At 35.2% G+C, this 24437-nt stretch overlaps 1 long non-coding RNA gene across 1 annotated transcript; it reads right to left on the reverse strand.

The window, feature by feature from the left end:
* Positions 1–428: 428 nt before the first annotated feature.
* LOC138715679 (uncharacterized) lies at positions 429–1945 on the reverse strand. Its single transcript, XR_011336541.1, has 2 exons — positions 1305–1945; positions 429–976 (listed from the first exon to the last, which is right to left on the reverse strand). It is a non-coding gene; the product is annotated as an uncharacterized lncRNA (long non-coding RNA).
* Between the last annotated feature and the right edge of the window lie 22492 nt (positions 1946–24437).

Here is a 24437-nt window from a genome sequence, read left to right on the forward strand (position 1 = left end):
TTTGTATCGTCAGTATTCAAGTAGCCTACTTATGTATGTAATTTTTATTATCTGTAAAGAAAAAATTTAGCTTATGTGATAGTATGAAGTAATCTCTCACGAAATAAGAAGGAAGAGAAAGGTGCTTAAATTTAAATATTGAAAACAGGATGATAAGAAGAAAATAATTTTTACTTCCTTTCAATTATTAATGAAACCTGGCCACTCACCATTCGCAGTTGATTTCTATGGTTACAGGTCTAGTCTTCATATTCTGTAGCTTTCAAATAATTTCTAAAATAAATATTACGCCTACTTACCTCTTGTAAAACGAAATTTTTCACTTTCACTTTCAACGGAACACTCACTTATATTCAGCTCTTGTATCTTGCAGTAAATTATCCATTTGTGATCATCTTTCCAATATAACCTCCCATTGAAACGACCACTTAAAATCATGAGCTAGAATTTATTATTTTAAAAACATTTCCACGTACATACTGTTATAATTGTTATGAACCACAATACAAAAGACAACACTGTGAAATTGGATTAATTTACCAAGATCAACATCAATACCGGTAGTATAAAATCACATATAGGCCTAGGCTATATTATTTCATTACTTTATGGTCTTAATTAGAAGAATTAATTTTGAAGAATTTACAAATATGCTGAAATAATTTATGACACCTCTTATAGAAATGTAAAAATATGTATGTACATTTTGAAACAATGGGTATAGCACCACTTGAAAATGTTGAGCACTTTAACAGTAACTTGTAAATTGTTCCATCACGTTGTCTATAGTGTTCATTTAATATAGCACTTTTAGAATGAACGTGGTTCACATACATAAGAAGAAATGACGATGGAATGAGTCGAAGACATACAGTTTTCTTTAATTTTTAGCAAATGATGAAGTTGAATATATACTGTTACTTCATATCCTAACATAAGTAGAGTTGCCACCATAGATGTAACACCTCCGTAACACCTGAAATGAATATAAAATAAATGTATTGGTAATGATACAAGAATAAAAAGAAATTAGGCTAGACATAACCTCACAAAATTACAAACACATGCTAAAACAAAAAAAAAAAAAAAAACTTTACGTATCTGTATATAATAAAACTAGATATTCTAGATATAATTTGATTCACACGAAAACCACCTCAGCCTATTTCGCAGCAGCCATTAGTTACCAGTTTGAGGTGCATTACCTAATCTCATACTAACCTTGTTAAGTTCTCTTACCTAATTCACTGATAATTACGTAACAATACACAGGTCTAAAATACAGACAAATACACATTAATTACCTAATAAGTACAGCATGAAGATAATTCATTACTTTTGTCGGTATTTTCTAAAAGAGAAAGGGAAAACAGTAACAACATTATCTTCAATGTTTACATCACGTCGTTCACATTTTCATTAGGCCTATATCAGTAATGCTTGGTAAGTGAAACAATGCATGAAATTATTTTACATTTCGGGTCACATCATTCGAGAGTCGGAAAATGCAATTCGCCACTTTTAACATAGCATTGCTTGTTATATGAGAGAACTTTGACATTTACCTTAACCTATAAAGATACGACCTATTGGTACAGAGTTCTTCACATAACAAAACACAGACAATTTTCGAATATAACTTAGCTGAACAAACTTCAAATAACACTGTAATATGCTTGGCATATTTGTAATATTCGTACTCAATGAGTAATGCACAATTAATCGAACTATTTTCACGATGCACAATGCTTTGTAATGGTACTATTCATCATTTCATAGGGCAGGGAGGTGAACCTAGCGGCAGAAATTGCCATGACTCACAGAGACCTACTCTCGATCATGCTATGCGCCAGCTTGTGTAATCACTTAAGCAACGGTTATAATATTATTTCCAGTGACTTATAAAGAATGATGAGTGAGTTATTTGTTCCAAAATGGGTACTCTTTTCATTTGTGAACACTGGAGACTGTTTTGAAAGCTTAACCCATTAATGCCCGTAATTCCCTGAATGAGATTTTAGCGTGATATTTCTGTTATGTGGTCCTGGAAGAACCCAAGCACTATAATTTTATATCATTCATGTACTTTCAACCAAAAGTGCCATTCTAGGCTGGCAACTTTAGTTGCCACTGGGCACTTGCGTGTCTAATATTTTGTTATTGTGAAATAAATGCATCTTACTTCGATAAAAGCTTTTGCTTTATTTAGCACTAACAAAATTACAAACACCACATCACTTTAGACTATTATTTTTCACTCAGTCCATAATTGTTATGTCAAATTTAAGGAAAAAGTCGATTTTATTCAACACCAAATAGTCCTCATGCATCATGAAATGTTTTGAGACATGAATCAGGAAAAATAAAAATGCAAACTGCAGTTGTGAAGAGATTATCGAAGTAGAATTTTATTCCTTGTGGTAACTGCACATGATCAACCAATCCCAAAACAACATTACTTCCTTGGCCAGGATCTGTTTCAGGAAGGCAAGTTGAACTGTCACAATATGGTTCAGCATGAAATATAAACCCAGATGGATCATCAGCAACTCTCAATTTGAATCTGATGCGCACAGTCTTTCCCCTTATGAATTGTCATTGTGCTAAACAGTTCATAGGATCATACTTTCATCAATGCTTACATATTTGCCAGACACCTGTTTGAAGGAAGCGTTCACTATGGAAGAGTTGTCTCACTTTATATAGAGAATCAGAACATGTAATCCGTCATTATTTGTTAGGTGAAGGAATCTCAGTAGTTCATCAAATCGGTTGTGTCGCATAGATTCTGACAGTAGTGACACATGAACATCCGAATCGCTTTTCCAATAAAGCCTTCTTGATGGCAGTTTGTGGTACCCAGACAGAAGTAGAATACCAATTAGAATAAAAATCTCTTCCCTTGAGATATTCAAATTATGCATAAGCTGCTGGCTGAGCCGCATATCTGTTGGTTTCCATAACTATAAGCTGAAGTAATTCTGTAGAGAAAAAGGGTCTAAGACAGGCTCGCAGAAGTGGGCGCCAATTGTGGCGTTGCGTCACTCATCCGAATACGTCACTCATTCCTTCCTTCCACCCCCGCGTCATTGACTTGGTAGAAGAGGGAATTTGTATTCTAGCTGGAAGGTGATCAACGTTGTCTTGAGCTTCATTATACGAGCGGTCTAAATCCTGATCTGTTTCACTTCCTTCTCCTCGAATGGAGGACCGATTGCTATGTTGTTCACCGTGCTTTCTTTGTCTTCCGCAATATCCAGAATTTCGTGAACTGTTAAAGATTTTACCTTTCCTTTTCTTGGAATTTTGTGAAATCCTAAAATAAACATAAATTTTATTCCAATTACTTCATAATGAATGTATAAAATCTCTATACTTACAGTTTTATATATAGCCTTTCTATAAAACGAAAATGCTATAACAGATGAAAATCAGAGGTATTAGTTCCAGATATTACGTAAATAAAATCGAACTACGAACTAGCCAGTAGTGAAGGAAAGAATTGCTATAAAAAATTTATATTATGTCATTGTTCGTTTCTAGCGTTAGCAATGGTCAAATTTGGAAGAATTTGTAAAATGGATAAACAAAGAATCGTAAGTGCGCACTGGCAACTAAAGTTGCCATACAAATTGAAGCCACTCTAATGAAATTGTGATAACTTGTACATTAAAAATTTGGTTAATATAATAAAATTTCACATATTCTTAATAGATTTATGTAATTTAAATTGTTGTGCAGCAATTGTTAGGTATATTTATAATTACATTATTGAAGGAATGTGTAGCAATCGAGAATCTTATGTGTGCACTCCTCATTAATTTCTTCTGTACTAACGACGTAACGAACGGATGAGCTAAAACTCAACACGAACTAGTGGAGGACATCTTAATCTTTATACCAATTATTGTGAACAACGAAAAAAATTCAAATCAACCATTCAGTAAAACATTATTGCCTTGGCAACTTTAGTTGCCACTGGGATATAATGGGTTAATTGTTTAGTGTTGAAATAAATTATTTAGGTTAAGATCTTTGTGTTACGCGCTTATGGGCTCAAGATATGTACGCTGACAATGTACAGTTTCCCTAGAAAAGGATGAGACGATTGAATATTCCTAAGTCTCAGATGTAAGACACTGCGCATGATCAGAGACCAGAGCACTGATACATAAGATAACGAATATTGAGTTACTTAAATTCAAGCTATTTGGTTTGTTACTAGCATCGTTCCGAAATTCACTTCAAAAACTGCAAAAAATATGATAATATTGCGTAAATAAAAGATAAATATATACATAAATCGTGTAGTTAAATCGACAATGGACCTTCATGACTAGATTGACACTCCGCACAGAAAAGAAAGCTTTCGTGTCGTTTCAATAGCTCAGACGCTAAGACTTCTGCGTGTTGTGCAGAAGAGTGCGAGTTCGATTCCTCGTCTACACAACTATTTTTTTTTTGTCTAAATAACTTTGAAATAGCTAAATAACGTTGAAATAGAGTTTTAAAAAGTCCTCAGATTAAGTGTTAATGATCACAGACAATACAAAATTACAAGTTATAATATTATAAACGTTAATCTAATGAATGCATTTACCCATACACACATACAATGTAAATGCATATATATTAAAAATTAACAATTAAAATGAAATTAAAAAAATATTCCTAAGCCACACAGACACACTTTTATAAAGGTTTAGAGTCCTTAGGCTATGTCATTTGTTGAGTAATTATTACAATATTTTATTAGTAGCTTTCCCATATGTGTAAGAAATGCACTCGCACAAAAACAATTTTTGTTAAAAGTGTGGCTTTGGATTATTTCATTCTCACCCCTTCAGTTGATTTTAACTATTTTATCTACGTGTTTGCAATAGTTGTTTAATTTAATGTGAATTCAATTTTATTCATGTTATGATTGAACGAAAAAGCACATTTGCAGTTATTGACTAATTACATATATTAATACTAATTATTAAATGCAACTGTGAAGTTACCAATTGCAGAATCTTTTGCAAAATCTTGAATGTTTAATTTGTCAATAATATTTCTTTACTATATACTATAAGACGTTAAAAGAATTTGCAATAGATTTGGGATCCTCTACTTTATAATCACTGGTTTTAGTGAAAAAATATTTTCTTTCTTAGGATATCTACAAGTTTAACTTTAATAATATTCTGAATAGCTTTAATTGCATTATCTGAATTTTGTACTTTTCTATTCAAATGTATTCTATTTCCCTCTTTCATAATTTTTAATAAATTACACTGTACTTCTTGTAGTATTTAAGAACATGAGGATCATTACATTGCAACTCATTACATATAGATTCTTCTTTTTAATACATGAGATTTTTAAGTCCCTGCGTTATCTACATGTTTTTACTTTTGAATTTTTTTACAACATCGAGTGGAGAACACTACTGAAGTGATTCTGAAATTAAGTGAAAAATACAATACATTTACTCTTAATATCAGTAGTATCAGTATCATATACGTTTTCCCAAGATTCATTTCGTAGACATAAATGTAAATAATCACTAGATAGGCTACAGTATTTACGACCCTTTTTTAGTTTTTAAATTAATATTTTGAAATTGTTCAGTGACATTGGAAACACTTAGGATTTGTTTATCATGTTCAGACAAGCCATTGATTATAGGTTCTGTCGAATAGGTTCTGTCAGTCTAATTCTGTGTACAAAACTTTTATCAATGGCTGTGCTACTTCAGCTTGTATGCAGGTGGGAAAATGACTCTACGACTATGGTTTCCAGTTTCAAGGAGTGAATTTAATTTACTTTTACGGAAAAGTTCCGAGAGATAATCTATGTTTATGTCACTACAGATCACAAATTCCATATGAGCTTTCTAAAGTCTTTTCTTTACAAATTCAATGTTGGCTATAAATATTAATAAATGTAAGAAATATAAATGTAGTTAGAAGTCTGATTTACATTATACAAAGCAAGAAGTTATATTCCTCGGCAAGATTCGAACTTTCGATGTTTGGTTTTGTCGTCCAACGCATAAGCACGGACCTATTCAATGCTTATGTTAATAACCTACAATTTAGCTGTAGCAATGTGGTGTCATAACTTGGGATTTGTTTACTTAATGTAATTAGATTTAATTTGATTAGTTTCGCAACGATTGAACTTCCTGTTATATCCTGTTATTTAAATATTTAATTTAGGATTGATTTATGAACTCTCACTGTGCAAGATGCCCCTTATTTCAATATTTCTATATTACGTTAAATAGTCATGTCTACACTAAAGTATTATCGTCATCCCTCATTTCTCATCTTAATGGCGAACCGACGTGACATGAGACAGCGATTTATAGCTCTAGTTGAGACTGGATATGGGGCTAGATCTGCTGGCCGTTTGGTCGGTGTTCCTGGAAGTACAGTCGCGAGGGGGTTCATCGTTACCAAAATTCAGCGGAGGTCAAAAATCGCCCTATTCCTGGGCGTCCGCGGATTTCTTCATTGGAAGAGGATGCTCTCTTATTTGAGACAGTTCGACAGGACCCCTTTCGGACTGCTAACGAAATAAGAGCAGCATCTAACTTTCCCGGTTCTTCACAGACTGTGATCAGCAGGTTGAGGAACCGCGGTATTAGGAGACGGAGGGCTGCGCAAATGGAAATATTGGGGGAAGCACAAGCTGTCAACCGTCTTGCCTTCGCTACCAATCGAGTGGATTTCGATTGGAGAAATGTAATTTTCTCCGAAGAAACAACCATCTCGAGTAACTACGAAGGTCCTGTCCGTGTCTATCGTGAGGATGGTCTCCGACATGATCAGCGCTATGTGCACCGACGTGAAAGATCGGGGCACTTTAGCATATCGTGTTGGGGGTGGACCTGGCGTTATAGAACGCATCGATGGCCGGTTTAATGCGGGAACTTACGAGCACATTCTGGAAAATATTTTCCTTCCTTCCGTCCGAGAACTTTTTTCCGAAGGAACATTGCTGTTCCAGCAGGGTAACCATCCCGTGCACTATGCCGCAAGCATTCAAAGATGGTTTCAAAGGAGACCCGAGATCGAAATCATTAATTGGCCTCCGAAGTCACCTGATTTGAATGTCATCGAAAATTTATGGGCGGAATTTTAAAAGAGAAGGATAGTCACCTATGCCCACCGACGCCCTCGAAATCGAGACGAATTGTGGGATCAAGTTGTTGACACCTGGGAAGATCTCGCCGGGGATCAGAACTTATTCCACAATCTCGTGACATTCATGCCGGATCGACTTAGAGCTGTAATAGAAGCTGATGGTATGTGGACAAGATTTTAAATTACCAGGTCTCTTTTAGTTCTTTATGATTTTTGTTTGAGGAAGAATACTTCTAACTTCCAAGTAAGATTTATTTTTTTTTGACGAGGTTCAGCCCACTTGTAAGACCCAAAAATTGGACATAAATTATTCCATATTTTTCAACAAATTAGATAGTAGAGGAACTCTGAACAAATTAATTACAACTCAATAAAAAAGAAGTTTCACCTGGGATCGAACACGACATGTGACGGTTATACGGAGGAACCGACACGCTACTATATGAGCTACCGAGACAAGACAATGACCGCAGCAGTCCAGAATGTAGATCCGATAGCAGGCATTTGCCATTCGGTACAGAGAAGCAATGATATTTTGTTACCCGAGCTAAGTTGTGAAATCGTGGCCTTAAATGGCTGTCTTCTTCGTGATCCTTATTCTGGTCCTTGTCCTTGTGGTCCTTGTAACAATTCTTGTTCTATTTTTCATGGTACTTATCGTTACGTCGATATCGAGTGAACCGCGCTGTAGAACTTTAACTTCCGACGACCAAGAATCGTCTCATTCTTTTTAAGGGTAACTGTACATCCAAGAGGTCACGCATGAGTGAAAGGGAAATTGTTTCGTGTTCATTGTCGCAATGTATCAAATATGGAAACAAATTGTTGTATAATCGACAAATTGAAGGTAAGGACTTTAACGTTCTCTGAAAAAGAAGACGTAATTAAAGCTTCAAAACTAGTACTGAATATCACTACGAACATAAAAAAGTGCGTAAGACATTTTAATGTAAAGATTTATGAAAGTAAGTCGTGGCTGTGAGGTTGTAAGACTTTAAACAACTGTTTTACTGGTCTTGTCTTCTCTTTTCTAATGAAAAGTCCGTTTGAAATACCAATGGCTATGAAGATTTAAATAACATTTATAAGGCAGCCAAGAAACATAACTATTTCTGTAACCATATAATATTTGAAAAAAAAAAAACGACTAAAAATGTTCGGGGAAACTCCAAGGAGAGCCACCGGCGTAACTCGGTCGGCTAAGGTGCTTGCTTGCTGATCCAGAGTTGCAATCGGGCGTGGGTTCGATTCCCGCTTGCGCTGATTACCTGGTTGGGATTTTTCCGAGGTTTTACCCAACCGTAAGGTAAATGTCAGGTAATCTACGGCGAATCCTCGGCCTCATCTCGCCAAATATCATTTCACTATCACCAACTTCATCAACGCTAAATAACCTCGTAGTTGTTACAGCGTCGTTATATAACCAAGTAAACAAAACTCCAAGGATAGTAAACGTGAGTTTATTAATTTTATTTTTACTGCATAGTCCTAAACTAAGTTTATTAAAACACTTTTCAGTGTGTCTATTATTTGTCGATGTTTTACTAGGTACAGTACGTAATATACTTGTAAATTTGTATTAGCAAGGAAGATATATGCAGTGTTTATGCTACATGATACAATTGTATTCGGTATATACGCTATGCTGGATACAGCTATGAGAAATTCCATTTTCAAACTATATTAACTGGGTTACATACCCCAGTCTGAAAACCAGGCTACGCCACTGCCCCGTACGCTATAAAATTCTACAGAGTTTCACCACGCTTTCCTGCAAAAGAAAATCACTGGTTGTTATTATGATGTTATTAATAAAAACAAACACGTGTGCCGCGATATCGTGGGCATTCAGTAAATGTGTCTTCAGTCAAAAAAAGTTTGGAAACCTATAAAAAATCCACGGAGAAATTTATCGTGATTTTGAAATCTAAGAGAAACATAATTTTGTAAATGTGAATTGGTCACGTTTTGAAAATCGCAATTTCACTCATGTTATAATGTCATATTATAATATGTTACAAATTCCCTTTTAATTAGTTATTGTTGCGTTACCAGTTTACGAGTAGCTATTCGTCCCTCAAATCATTCCTGTTCAGAGTGGCTGTTAAATGTAAATTAGTTGAGGTTTCAGTAGAACTTAGGAAATCAGCAAATCGATCCTCATTTTCCCGTTTTTATATACGTACATTGCTGCTACATTGCTACAACAATGTGGATCCTTGTCTCTGCTGAAGAATGTTAAAAGTAAATCAAATTTTAACCACATTTCTGAGAAACTGAGAGAAGGATCACAATTAAATCAGAAGTTATGTTTGAACCTTCATTATACTCCCAGTGATACTACACTTGAGTCTTGGGAGTCCGTTACTTCATTGTAAATATTAATTCCAGTAAATAGTGTGAATAGAAGATAGGAATTTATCGTTGAAATTTCTCCTTGGTGCATTGTTTGCAAGAACACTTTTTCCTACTATACTACAAGTGCATTATACCTGCACGCTTCATGTTGGATGCATAGAAGAATTGGAAAAATTATTTTTCCATTTGATTTATCAACTCTGCTGACTAAAATTAAATTTAAACGATGGAGGAAAAACTGATAAGAGCGTCTGAGGAAAATTTCACAGAGTTAGCTTGTAAGATATCTAAAAAGTCAGGGTTTAATTGCAAGAAAAAAATGAGGGAAACACAAGTATAAAGTTTTCACAAGCAGGTATAGCGATGAGAGTGGTCCACGTGTAGATTTGCCTTTTAACTTGGCTGTCCACGGCATGCCTATCAGTTATGATCCAGACTTTGATGTAGTCCTCGGAGTTCCATAGGTGTAGTGAAGGTCCAACTATATTACAAATATCAAAGATGTGAGAAGACGAACGGAAAGAGTCCCTCAAAATTTCTGCAATAATAAAAAAGTCATAAAACCCTGAATAACCTGCAGTTCTAAAACTGCATTGTGTTCTATATCATTATAGGCGCCGACTACACGGGGCAAGAGGACGCGTGACCCGAGAAACTCACCGCTGAGTGAGTCAGCTGCCTCACGCATGATAAAATTATCATCCTTAGAAGTAGTAACCCTAGGGCCTGTTACAGTCTCCAGCCATCTTTTATGAGGTCTTCCAATGAGTCTTTTTCCCTCGTGGTGTATCGAGAAGCATCTGTCTGGGTCAGCCGTGGCGAAAATGTGACTCACGAGCACATTGTGGCTCGCAATGATAGCTGTGCAGTTCTCTTGCTTTCTACTTCCCACAACCCCCCTCTCACTCACTGGAGTCGAATTCCGTTCCATTTGTTTTTGTCTCTGACTTGCGAGTACCGTATCGTCGCAATGTCTCTCTCGAATACATGTACATCTACAAAAACGAAATTTTCAAGTAGGATGGGAGGACGCATTTTTTTTTTTTTGCCAATATGGTGAGAATATTAAATGTATGATTTGTTCACAATTATTACGAGGAAAACGGTTGTATAACATAAAACGGCATTATACTATATGTTACTCATGAAAAAATAAAATATTAAGTGTTGTTGTTGTTGTTGTTATTATTATTATTATTATTATTATTATTATTATTATTATCTCTGTACGTCGATCCTTTTTCAGCAGATGTACGAATAATGTGGTTAGATCTTCAATTTAAACTCACAGATTTACAATGGGATGTTAAATGAAAGCTAGATGAAAGGAATTGACAAATGTTGAACTTTTCAAATCTTTGCCAGAAAATAAATATCCGAAGCTTCGTTCTTTCGCTTGCTCTTTTGAAGCCATGTTCGCTACAAATTATGTTTGTGAAAAATTGTTTTCAACAATGAAAATAGTAAAAACCAAAATTAGATCACAACTTATAGACAAATACCTTCGTGATCAACTACGACTGGCAGTAAGTGACATTATTCCTGATTTTGAAACTTTGTTGCACAGACATTCTGAAGACAGTTAATTTTAGGTTGTGATAATGTGTCCTATGTTTCATTGCTCATTTCTTTCTTCGTTATACGTACTAAAAATTAGTTTGTAGTCTTGTACTGTATAAAACTGTATTTATGTACATGAAGTAAGGAAAATGAAAATCCTTTAATAAGTCAGACAGTTGCTTCACTTCCCCTTCGGGTGTCCGCCTCCCTCCACATGTGCTACGCACGTTGCAGGTTACACAGTGGCTCGGCGCACGATGCCATTTTCGCCACGGCTGGTCTAGGTAGTCCGGTGCGCTACATTTTTTGCATATGCTGAAGTCAGTTTTGTCCGCATTGTTATAGCTATTGTACTGTAGGTGATATTTCTAATTCGTCTGCAATGCCAGTGTTTGTCTTGTGATCTAGAAGGCTACAGCCAGCAGTTCTTCGTAGAAATTTTATTTCTGCAGCTGTGAATCGCTGGTCATCTTGGAGTCGAATAATCCAGGCTTCACTACCATAGCAGATAACTGGTTTTGACAATTTTTTTACAATTTAAGTATTGTTTATCTTTTTACTTTTGTGACTGAAAAGACTTTGTTCATGATTCTCAAAGATTTATTATAATTTTTGGTTTTTATTAGAAATATCACAATCTTCAAGTATCTTAGGGTGTAACAAATATCTGAAGGAGTTGGTTGACCTGATCCAGTATGAAATTATCGATGTAAATCTTACTTCTCACGGGTTGTTTACTCTCAAAAGCCATTTTTTTTTCTTGTTTAAATTTCTAAATTGTAAGTTTTTGTATAATATATAGGTGATTAATAGAGTATTGCAATTCATCTTCGGTATCGCCAAAAAGAACTTAATTAGCATATAACAGAGTATCTAGAGCAGGTCTGGGCACTAATAACTCATTTGATACAATGCAGATTTCCCCTTAAGTCTCCACTCCACCTTCTCCGGCTGAGAAGAGTACACAGGAAAGTAAGCATTGCTCAATGACGGATTGTATAAGGCTTTCAAGAAATTTCGGCTTTCGCTGGTCGCTTGTAATCCTTCATGATTCACAGTGCCTGCTGCCTGTTTGTTTATAAGGCAGTGTAATCGAAAAGCACATATGCCGGGTTTCTGAGTTACTTGTCACTTCTCCGTTGTGTCCAGGGCTGATATAGAGTGTTATTTCCTTGGAGTGTGATGGATCCATTTACTGTCAAACGCTAGCGTCGAATGATTCAACTGATGTATAATAGGGGTGACAGAGACCAACTTTGTCGGATACCACGATAATTAAAACATTTTTCTTACGTAAATATGTAAAGATACTCTGTATGAAAAGAACGCGGATTAATGGCCATTTCATATTATAATCGGAGTCATGTTCACTCTGCCCGTATTAGGCTTATGAGTGCACAGGACAGAGGAAACAAATCGTCTGTAGCTGCATAACAATCTAGAGACATTAAACGAACCTTAATACGTAAGAATTTATCTAAATTAATACATGAATGTAACATATTCATAACGTAAATAGAATAGCAAGATTATATACTTAATTTTAGAATGATTGAATTAATTTGAATTTTCGCATGACGTAACTATGATTGTTGGCCTCTCGCATTTCCACTTAACTCGCCAGCTGCTGGGGGCGCTCGAGTTGGCTAGGGGACTCTGCGGACAGCAATGCAATTGTTCCGAAACTGTGTACCGGTGTAGTAGTGCGTTGCGTGTTGAGTGTCGTTTGCCGATAGATACTTTCAGTGATGCATAGTATTTTCTAAAACTCCAAAAACGTGTTGCAGTCATGAAGCTCTGGTGGGAATTCAACAGGTATGTCCAGTGTTTTTTTTATTTTTATTTCAGTAGGTTATTTTACGACGCTTTATCAACATCTTAGGTTATTTAGCGTCTGAATGAGATGAAGGTGATAATGTCGGTGAAATAAATCCGGGGTTCAACGCCGAAAGTTACCTAGAATTTGCTCATTTTGGGTTGAGGGAAAACCCCGGAAAAAACCTCAACCAGGAAACTTGCCCAGACCGGGAATCGAACCCGGGCCACCTGGTGTCCAGTGCTTCAGTGACCACAGGTAGTCTACTGTGTAACTCACCTTCTCCACTCTGCGCCGTCATAGAACTTTATTCTTTGAATATACTCCGTTCCATAATGTCTGACAATAGATGTAAAAGTTACCGGCAGAGGTGGAGAGAAGTATAACTGCTATTCAACCAATGGCATAGGTCTGATTCCATTGGTTGTGTAACAATATACGTCCCTCCTGCTCTGTTGGCAATGTTTACTTCTCCTGTCAGGCATTATGGAACGAAGTATAGGCGCAATACATCATTCTGTCGTGTGAAACAATAGGCATAGACTCCATTCCCAAATTTAATTCGTTAGCAGCATCGCAAAAAGAATGGTTGTAGTGCATGTGTGTGTTTATATGTCAATTTATAGCTTTAGAATGGAACGCCTTTATTACATCCTAGTGAACACTCTTATTTAAGTATGTCCATATGCTTTCAGTATGTTTTGTCACTGTGCTAAGTTTTACTTATTGTTAGATTAACATAGTACAGGGATTTCATTTTATTTTTACTTCAATTTTTATTGTACCTGAGGTTTTGAATGTACTTCACTCCCACCCCTTCTACTAATGAAGATCAGCCTCCTCCACACAGATCCAAGACCGCATAGTAGCCTTACGGTCATAGTAAACAGGACGTTCCAAAAATATGTTCGCGCTTTTCAGTGACGAAAGAGCTTTCAATATTGAATCATTTTCGCACAGGTACTGTCGTCCATTTGCCTACGTCGTATCCCGGTTTCCCAAACAGATTTTATTCGCCAGCTAGTGGCTGGGCTGTCTTCGCTCTTTTGTGAGAACATTAATTTCTGTTAGGTTTTGGACGTCTACGTAATAGTATACAACTGTTTAAAATTACTGAAATAAAAGGGCCTCGTTAAGTAATTAACTGTCACGTGATTTCCTCCCTTTCTACGACCCTACGACATAACTTGGACGGACAGTAGATAGTATGTCTGAGTAATTTTATCTTTTCGGATCGGGCAGAAGTGAAGATTGAATTTACAGTACGTAAGGTACTCTTTTATAGAATAGGTACAGAATTATTTCAACATGAGTTACTAGTACGAAGAACGAAACTGGTAATTGGGATTAGGTGCAATAGTCTATAGTGCGATAATATGCACATTATAACTGAAGCCTGTATCGAAATGAACGGCCACCATTTTCAAAAATGTGTTTAAATATCCATATTATGATTATTTTTCAATTTAACTTCATTCCCTATATTGTACGCTAATGTGCTGTAGACAGTATAATATGCACTGCATAATGAATACGTCACATGGAAAACTCAGTTCGTAAGTAAAAGCACTCATTGTTAATACTGTACTGTAGTTTGATTAAACAAAAACCAAATGAAAGTGATCAAACTCAAAAGCGCAATATTTCCTAGTTTACGTAAATGGATGCACTGCTTTTCTTCCCTCCTATACTTAGTAAAGTGATTTGTTTGTATATTACGCCAGTATCATCGAACTCCAATCGTGAACGGCATTGGTCCAGAAGTATAGACAAGTTAATATTAAAAATGTTAGTAAAAATAAAATGATGTCCCTGTACAAAAAATCAAAGCAACTTTTTCAGTCTAAGAATATTGCAACAAATTATAATAATTAATGAGCCATTCAATGTGATGTTAAGGCACGTAGGTTCCATAGCTTAGGCTAATTTTGATTAATATTCGCAGCGTCTGTCGACAGAAAACTTGCTGTAATTTATCGAAGGGTATAAACACACCATAAGCTTGGGTTTCCAATATCAGCTATAATAGTTGTAGTTGTTGTTACTTGGGTAACTGTCCGAAGACAGGTCTGAACCTCATGAGTGACACCGATCAGGAATCACTCAAGAGGAAACTAAGCCAGGAGATAATGGGGTAGGTATATAAACTATAGGAGGGTCAATAATGTAATTTTTTATATTTTCCTTTTAATACCAGCAATACTAATTTTGCCTCTGATTGAGGTTCTGGCTGATAGGCTATGTACATCTATTAACAGGCAGTACATCTCACTTGATTTCAGTCAGAGAAATAAAAATTGCTTGTATGCATCTGAAGTCTGATTAGTGTACTAGACTTGTAGCTAATCGGTGATGTACTGTATGTAATGGAGGGGGAAGGGAACTGACCATCGTACCACAGTCTAGTACAGGCCTGCGCAAGGTTTCCGCTCTCCGAGCCGGCTCACAGCTCATGAGCAGAATGCAGATATTAGCTGCGTTCAGTATAGGGTGGACTGGAAGAAGTGGTGATCTCGTACAAAATATACACAAAAAGGAAGTACTAGTACGAGTGTTTATGAAATGAATTCCCGTTCAGTGTTTGCAAAACTATTTTGGACTTATTAATTAATACAGAAATATTTATTTTACAGAAATAATAGACATTTTATACATTCTTAAATGTACAATATCATTTTGTTATATTTTTATTTATCAGTACATGAAAACGAGGTTTTATGCTGTTGGCAGCTGAAAGGAACAGTAGCCTACTGATCATAATGAAACGTCAGTTACAGATGTTCGATGTCTGCCTTTATTAAAGTTGACTAGCTGTACCCATACGCTCCGCTGCACTTATTAGAAATAAATATAAAGTAATTACATAATTAAAATAAAACACTGGGTCCAGGGAACATTCGTGTTTGATAGAAGAATAAATCGTTTAATATGCTACTTGATTTAAATTGTATTTAAATAATTAAAATGCTATCATTTTGGTCCAGAGACCACTCATTTGTGCAAAGAAAATTCGTTTAACATGTTTTTAAATTAGTCTTGAATGCATCCTTTAATAAATCACTCCAAGTTAATAGAGTTGATTGTGTACGAAGATCATTTTTGTGTTAACCTTACTGTACATCTTTTTTTTTTTTGTTAAGTTTATTTTATTCACGCCTTAACATCTGTGGTCATGTCGCGTGTTTAGAATGAGTGGGTATATCAGCAGGCCGTTTTTACTCTTGTTGAGTTTCTGTTTCTATTGTGTGTTGTAGATGTCTTGTGTTCATGTAACTGATTATAAACTTTGATTAATGTTTTTGGTATTGGTAATTGAGGCGGTGATGAATAATGGCATGTATCTTTCCAATCCGGCCTTTATGACTAAGGGAAATCATGAAAAACCCCAGTCAAATTGGTCGGTCACGGGGTTTGAACCCGGGACCCCCGAATGCGTGTCTCAAATGCTACCGCCTGAGCCAATTCGCTCGGTTGTATATCATTGTTTATGAAAATAAGAAAATGAGGTACCCTACATTAATATTATTTTAAAAAACACAGGAAATGAATATGGGTAAATTATGAGCGCAGGAACGCCATTTCATGACACCTTTTAAAATAACTCAGCTCCAGTGATCTCTATGGTAAAATGAGCGTATAAAATTAGAGTATTTTATGTGGACCAAATAAAGTTGCAATAATCAAGTTATACAATATTTCGACACAATATCAAGTTTTCTGTGCGTACAGATTTCTTTTCATCTTACCTCAATCCTCATTTGTAGCATTACATCCATCTAGAGAAACTACAAATTTCAAATAGTGACGATTAATTAGCTTCTGAGATTACATCATACAAACACACAATATCTTCTCTGTATATCAATATTGATAAACGTCAAGGCCGCCTTAAAAAGACGGAGTCATTTGTTTTGATTTCATTGTAGCCATCGTCGTCGTTCCTGCAATAACTCCTATGTCACATATCGATTTTCAAATTTTTGCTCTATTAAATAACTTAAATAGTGATGCACCAAATAATACAATCTACTATATATAACTTAATTATATTTTTTTCTTTCGAAAATGTAAGAGTTCACGATATCCTATGCACTACTGCTATAGAATGAATAAATTTGTTTTTCTTCCTACTAAAAATGTAATATTTTGCACATAGAAGTTGCGGAACAACGACACTATAATCTGAGGCGGCGCGCGGTGGAAATGTATTGTATTGTTATTTTAAAACTCTTGTATATCCTTAAAAATCAGTCCTATCAAACTTTTGCCTGGGATAAAGAAACTTTTGTTATGTAACATTTTTCACAGAAATCAATAATAAGCGAGATATTTCGGTTTATTTAATTCAGACCCCCTTATAACTCCCCTTTTGAATAAAATATTTTGAATGCCATATAGCCTAAAATCTAAGTTACAACGAACTTAATTTATATTCCAATTTTTCATCGAAATCCGCTCAGCCATTATCGCGTGAAAAGGTAACAAATATCCAGGCAGACAGACTTAAATATCAGTCCTATCAAAATTTTGCCTGGGATAAAACTTATCGGAAATCATTTTTAAAGAAACTTTTGTCATGTAACATTTTTCAAAAAAATAAATAATAAGCGAGATATTTCGATTTAATTCAGGCCCTCTTATAATCCCCCACCCCTTTTAAATAAAGTATTTTGAATGCCATATATAATAAAATCTAAGTTACAACGAACTTAGTTTATGTTCCAATTTTCATCGAAATCCGTTCAGCCATTATCGCGTGAAAAGGTAACAAACAGACAGACAGACAGACATACAAACAAAAATTTCAAAAAAGCGATTTTCGGTTTCAGGATTATTAATTATACATGTTAACACTAATTATTTTTGGAAAAGCGAAAATAACCAGAAAAATTTCGCTTATAGATTTATTATTAGTATAGATTATATTATATTATATTATATTATATTATATTATATTATATTATATTATATTATATTATATTATATTATATTATATTATATTATATTATATTATATTATATTATATTATATTATATCATATTATATTATATCATATTATATTATATTATATTATATTATATTATATTATATTATATTATATTATATTATATTATATTATATTATATTATATTATATTATATTACATTACATTATATTGTATTACTAGCCGTACCCGTGCGTTCCGCTGCACCCGTTAGAAATAAATATAAATTAATTACATAATTAAAATAGGACATTTGATCCAGGGAACATTCGTGTTTGATAAAATGAATGTCTACATAAACATTATTTTAAGAAATACAGGAAACGAATGTACAGAATAGCCTATCAAGTTTTCTCTGCATAAGAAGCTATTTTAATCTTACCTGTCCTCGATTCACTCAGAAGTTACTGTAATAACATTATAGCATTATGTCCATCTAGAGAAACTACACTTTCAAATGGTGAAATAATAATTAATTATACAAATCGGTTAATTTAGCTTCCGATATTACTTCATGCAAACACAGAAACATTCTCTGTAGGCTTTGTTTCATAACTTTCGATTGTTGTTGTCCAAGGCCCCTTATAGACGAAGTCATTTGTTTTCATTTCATTACACCGCCTTAGATGGCATTGTATTTCAATTTTAAAACTCATTTAGCTCATTAAATATCAGTCCTATCAAAATTTTGCAAAGAATAAAACTTATCGCAAATCATTTTCAAAGAAACTTGTGTTATGTAACATATTTCACAAAAATCAATAATAAGCGAGATATTTCGATTTATTTAATTCAGGCCCCCTTATAATCCCCTTTTAAATAACGTATTTTGAATGTCATATAGTCTAAAGTCTAAGTTACAACGAACTTAATCTATATTCCAATTTTCATCGAAATTCGTTCAGCCATTATCGCGTGAAAATGTAACAAACGTCCAGACAGACAGACACACTGACAGACATACAAACAAAAATTTCAAAAAAGCGATTTTCGGTTTCAGGGTGGTTAATTATATATGTTAGGACCAATTATTTTTGGAAAATCGAAAATGACAAAAAAATTTCGGCTACAGATTTATTATTAGTATAGATATATTATATTATATTATATTATATTATATTATATTATATTATATTATATTATATTATATTATATTATATTATATTATATTATATTATATTATATCAGAAGTTACTGTAATAACATTATAGCATTATGTCCATCTAGAGAATCTACACTTCCCAATGGTGAAATAATAATTAATTATACAAATCGGTTAATTTAGCTTCCGATATTACTTCATACAAACACAGAAACATTCTCTGTAGGCTATCTTTCATAGCTTTCGATTGTTGCTGTCCAAGGCCCCTTATAGACGAAGTCATTTGTTTTTTAATTCATTACACGGCTTTAGATGCAGTTATTTTAATTTTAAAACTCATTTATCTCATTAAATATCAGTCCTATCAAAATTTTTCAGGGAATAAAACTTATCGCAAATTATTTTTAAAGAAACTTTTGTTATGTAACATTTTTCACAAAAATCAATAATAAGCGAGATATTTCGATTTATTTAATTCAGGCCCCCTTATAACCCCCCTTTTAAATAATGTATTTTGAATGCCGTATAGCCTAAAATCTAAGTTACAACGAACTTAATTTATATTCCAATTTTCATCGAAATCCGTTCAGCCATTATCGCGTGAAAAGGTAACAAACATACAGAAAGACATACAAACAAAAATTTCAAAAAAGCTATTTTCGGTTTCAGGGTGCTTAATTATTTATGTTAGGAGCAATTATTTTTGGAAAATCGAAAATTACTAGACAAATTTCGGCTATAGACTTATTATTTTTTTTATTTATTTTAGTAGGTTATTTTATGACACTTTATCAACAGCTTTGATTATTTAGCGTCTGAATGAGATGAAGGTGATAATGCCGGTGAAATGAGTCCGGGGTCCAACACCGTAAGTTACCCAGCATTTGCTCATATTGGGTTGAGGGGAAAACCCCGGAAAAAACCTCAACCAGGTAACTTGTCCCTACCGGGAATCGAATCCGGTCCACCTGGTTTCGCGGCTAGAGTGCTAACCGTTACTCCACAGGCGTGGACTACAGATTTATTATTAGTATAGATATTATATTATATTATATTATATTATATTATATTATATTATATTATATTATATTATATTATATTATATTATATTATATTATATTATATTATGTATCAGAAGTTACTGTAATAACAATATAGCATTATGTCCATCTAGAGAAACTACACTTTCAAATGGTGAAATAATAATTAATTATACAAATCGGTTAATTTAGCTTCCGATATTATTTCATACAAACACAGAAACATTCTCTGTAGGCTATCTTTCATAGCTTTCGATTGTTGCTGTCCAAGGCCCCTTATAGACGAAGTCATTTGTTTTTTAATTCATTACACGGCCTTAGATGGCAGTTATTGTAATTTTAAAACTCATTTATCTCGTTAAAAATCAGTCCTATCAAAATTTTTCAAGGAATAAAACTTATCGCAAATTATTTTTAAAGAAACGTTTGTTATGTAACATTTTTCACAAAAATTAATAATAAGCGAGATATTTCGATTTATTTAATTCATGTCCCCTTATAACCCCCCTTTTAAATAATGCATTTTGAATGCCATATAGCCTAAAATCTAAGTTACAACGAACTTATTTTATATTCCAATTTTCATCGAAATCCGTTCAGCCATTATAGCGTGAAAAGGTAACAAACATCCAGACAGGCCGACAGACAGACATACAAACAAAAATGTCAAAAAATTGATTTTCGGTCTCAGGGTGGTTAATTATATATGTTAGGACCAATTATTTTTAGAAAATCGAAAATTACCAGAAAAATTTCGGCCACAGATTTATTATTGGTATAGATTATAGAAAACAGTTGCTCACAAATATAAATGTTGAGCCAAACATAGCAATCATTTTCACAGCCAGCCTGTGTAGTCGTGGGTATTATTGCTAATGTTTAGTTTGGTAAAACTCAACCAGGCTAGTAGTATTATTCAAACGATCTTTAGCCCTTAGGCCACATTGAAGATCATTAAGTCCGAGCTGTAAATCGTTAAATGTTATGTTTTATTTAACGACGCTCACAACAGCCGAGGTTATATGAGCACGCTTAAATGCAATCGACCTGGCCCGGAATCGAACCCGCAACCTCGAGCATAAAGGCCAGCGCTATACCCACTGCGCCAATCAGGCCCACCTGTAACTTATTGGCATTGTTTCAACTGGTGTTGAAGAATTTATTATGATAACTTTAAACTTCTTTCAAATTAAGACAAGATTTTTAGTAGATTATTTTACGACGCTTTATCAACAGCTTATGTTATTTAGCGTCTGAATGAGAAGAAGGTGATAATGCCGGTGAAATGAGTCCGGAGTCCAACACCGAAAGTTACTCGGCGTTTGCTCATACTGAGTTGAGGGAAAACCCCGGAAAAAACTCAACCACGTAACTTGACCCGGGAATCGAACCCGGGTCACCTGGTTTCGCGGTTAGACGCGCTAACCGTTACTCCACAGGTGTGGACCTTAAGACAAGATCTTGGAACCTAGAATTAAATTCATTTTTAATTTCAATTAATATTTGCACATAATCGTTTAACATGGCTTCATCACGAGCAGTTTCTATCGTTCGAAAGTAAGCCATAGGCTTTTACCTTCCCGAAACTGACTTACGAAAAGTGTAAGTTTACGACTGAAATCCCGTAATTTATTCAACATATCAACACTGAGCTGGCCTTTTCCCTGAAGAGAGATATTTAAATTGTTGAAGATTAATATCTTTAGTATCTTTATGTCTGGACTCGTAATGACGCATTATGTTACGTTTCTTTCTACATTTCAAAATATTATGGCAGATAAAGCACTGAGTATTTACTCCAGCAGCTATAAAAATAAGCATTTTCCCATGCAACATTGAAAGAATTTGCCTGATCACTACTTTTCCGTCTTTCAGATTCCTCCATACCGTACTGTAGCAGTAGGTAAGCAACGTGAAACAGTTACTGATAATACGCACTGCACTCCACTAGATAGCTGAGTGGTCGTTTCCCTCTCCTCTATCTGTAGCAGTTATGTCATTCTGACGTATCTTCCTCTCCGATTCGGCGAGCGGTAAACACAGCTCTCCCGGTCGGAAGGAGCGCGCGCGCTCGTTGAGCGCTGTTTGTGCAGGTATGGTCTAGTACAGCGGTTCCCAAACTTTTTCAGCCACGGAGCCCTTTTTGAAGCAAAAGTTTCTCGTGGAGCCCCAAGAAACGTTTACTTTTTAGCTTTATCTTGTTACGTTCTATGAAGCATATTTCAAACGATACATAAACGGAAGTATGAATAGATATACTATATGGGCACCTTAGTACTATTTCGGGTACAATATCTCTCGGTTTTTTCTAATAATTAATTTTACAGATGGGATATGTTCTTAACAATTTAGCTATATTGTATAAGAATCCTGACTGCTTACTCCTAAACGTATGCAAGTAAAACTGCAAAATGCAAGTTAATGTGTTTTGCCCGTATTCCCCTGAGTGTGGGGGTAAAATGGGCATTAACGATGTGAATCACAATCAACTGAAAGAAGTGAAAAAACACTTAAAATACTTCAAAATATAACTATTAACTATATTATATATTGTATATGCAATTTGTGATGGTTACTGCGTCAGGCCATTGGCAGATGAATGACGTTTGGAGATTCTAAGACATTTGAATCAGTGGAAGGAATTGTATGAACTGTAGGTTTGTCACCTGATGCTGCAGTGCCAATGTAAGCATAATCAGGAATGACACTCATGTGCAGTGGAAAAGGGCCTGAAGCTCGGAAGGCATTTACAGCCAGACATACATTGACAGATCTGTTCCATGCTTCTTTGACAATGGAAGCAAACTCGACCTTCGTAAAAGGTCTCCTATTTTGCCTGAAAAAATTTGTAGCATCACTGTTGTAAGCTTTCTACAGAGAACCAGACAGACCCCTATCTGCTGACTGAAGCCAGGCTTGGTGTGTGGAGGAAGACAAAACATGCATAATCCGTTTTCTACTGCAAAGTTAAGAGTGTCAGGATTACAACTATGTGAATCACGTCCACTTACTATCATAATTGCAGGTGCATGCTTACTGATGTTGAAATAAACAACGAAATTCTTGATTATTAAGAAAAATATACGAGATATGATCACTAAATTCCGAGATTGTGTCTGCTGTGGGCGAAGGGATCACGTGATTGACACGCGTGCGCAGCAGTGACACTAGACGACCTTGAAGAGATACAACACAAAGTTTCGAAGCGCTATCTTCATTGAGACCTGTGTTACACAAGATTTTGTTAGCACGTGCATCCGCTCATTTGCGAAATCACGAAACTGGAGCAGAGTCAACGTCAAATTCTTTGGGAAATCTGAAGCCGTAACCCATGGAATGTTGAAGCAAGCCTACGGGAACGAAGAAGTGAGTCAGGCGAGGTGTATTGAGTGGCATCCGCGTTTCAGAAATGGGAGAACATCGCTGAAGGACGACGAGAGGCCAGGTCGACCACACACGTGCAACACTGCCGAAAATGTCAAAAAATTATACAAATTGTGCATAATGATCCTCACGGCCATTTTTAATATGAACGACCAAAACTCTGGACAAAAAGAACGATGACATTGCGCCAGCTCACGGAGCTCTCGCAACACTCCAGTTTTACACCCGTAATAAGATAGTCGTCGTTCCTCACCCCCTTATTCACCAGCTTTGGCCACCTGCGACTTTTTTGTTTCCGACGATGAAATTCAAGCTAAAGGTCACAGTTTTGGCATTGTGAAGGAGATCCAACGCGAATCGCAGAAGGTGCTTGACAGGCTTCAAGAACGCGACTTCCAGGAGGCATTCCAAAAATGGCAGCCACGTTGGGATCAGTGTATAGCTGCCCAAATGGACTACCTTGAAGGGGATGGCAGCCAAATTTAAATGAGGTAATTTTATTTCCACTTATGGGACAGGACTCGGAATTTAACGATCACACCTCGTATCTCCGTTAATGTAGGCAGAGCGCTTGTTGAAGTACACCTTACTGACAGCAGGCAGCTGTTCTTTTAGTCATGATTGTCCTCGCTCCTTTTATAATGATACTTGGAGGAAAGTAGTTCCCTGCTGCATTGAAGCCGGCCAGAAGGGTAATGGGTTCTCCTTTTTCTTTAGGGTAAATGCAACGCACCACTTTGTGTTCTTTGGTTGCAATGACATCTTTCGCTCTTGTAATCATTTGTAGGCCATTTTCATCAAGATTGAAGAGTCATTTTTATGAAGTGTAATGCTTGCCCATATTTCCCCGAACATTAGCGCCCATATTACCCTGACATGTAGGGTTTATTTTCAACAGTTGGCTCTACCGTAAACTATTCAAAAAACAACGTCTGACGGAATAGAACGGCAGTTAAAGATGTGTATTCTGTATGTATACTATTAGATTTTTAACTATTTTCTAAAGTTCATGTGTAATCTATTGCATATAACATAGCTAAAATAAGTATTGTGAAATTTT

The sequence above is a fragment of the Periplaneta americana genome, chromosome 15 (assembly GCF_040183065.1).
Source record: "Periplaneta americana isolate PAMFEO1 chromosome 15, P.americana_PAMFEO1_priV1, whole genome shotgun sequence".
NCBI lineage: Eukaryota > Metazoa > Arthropoda > Insecta > Blattodea > Blattidae > Periplaneta > Periplaneta americana.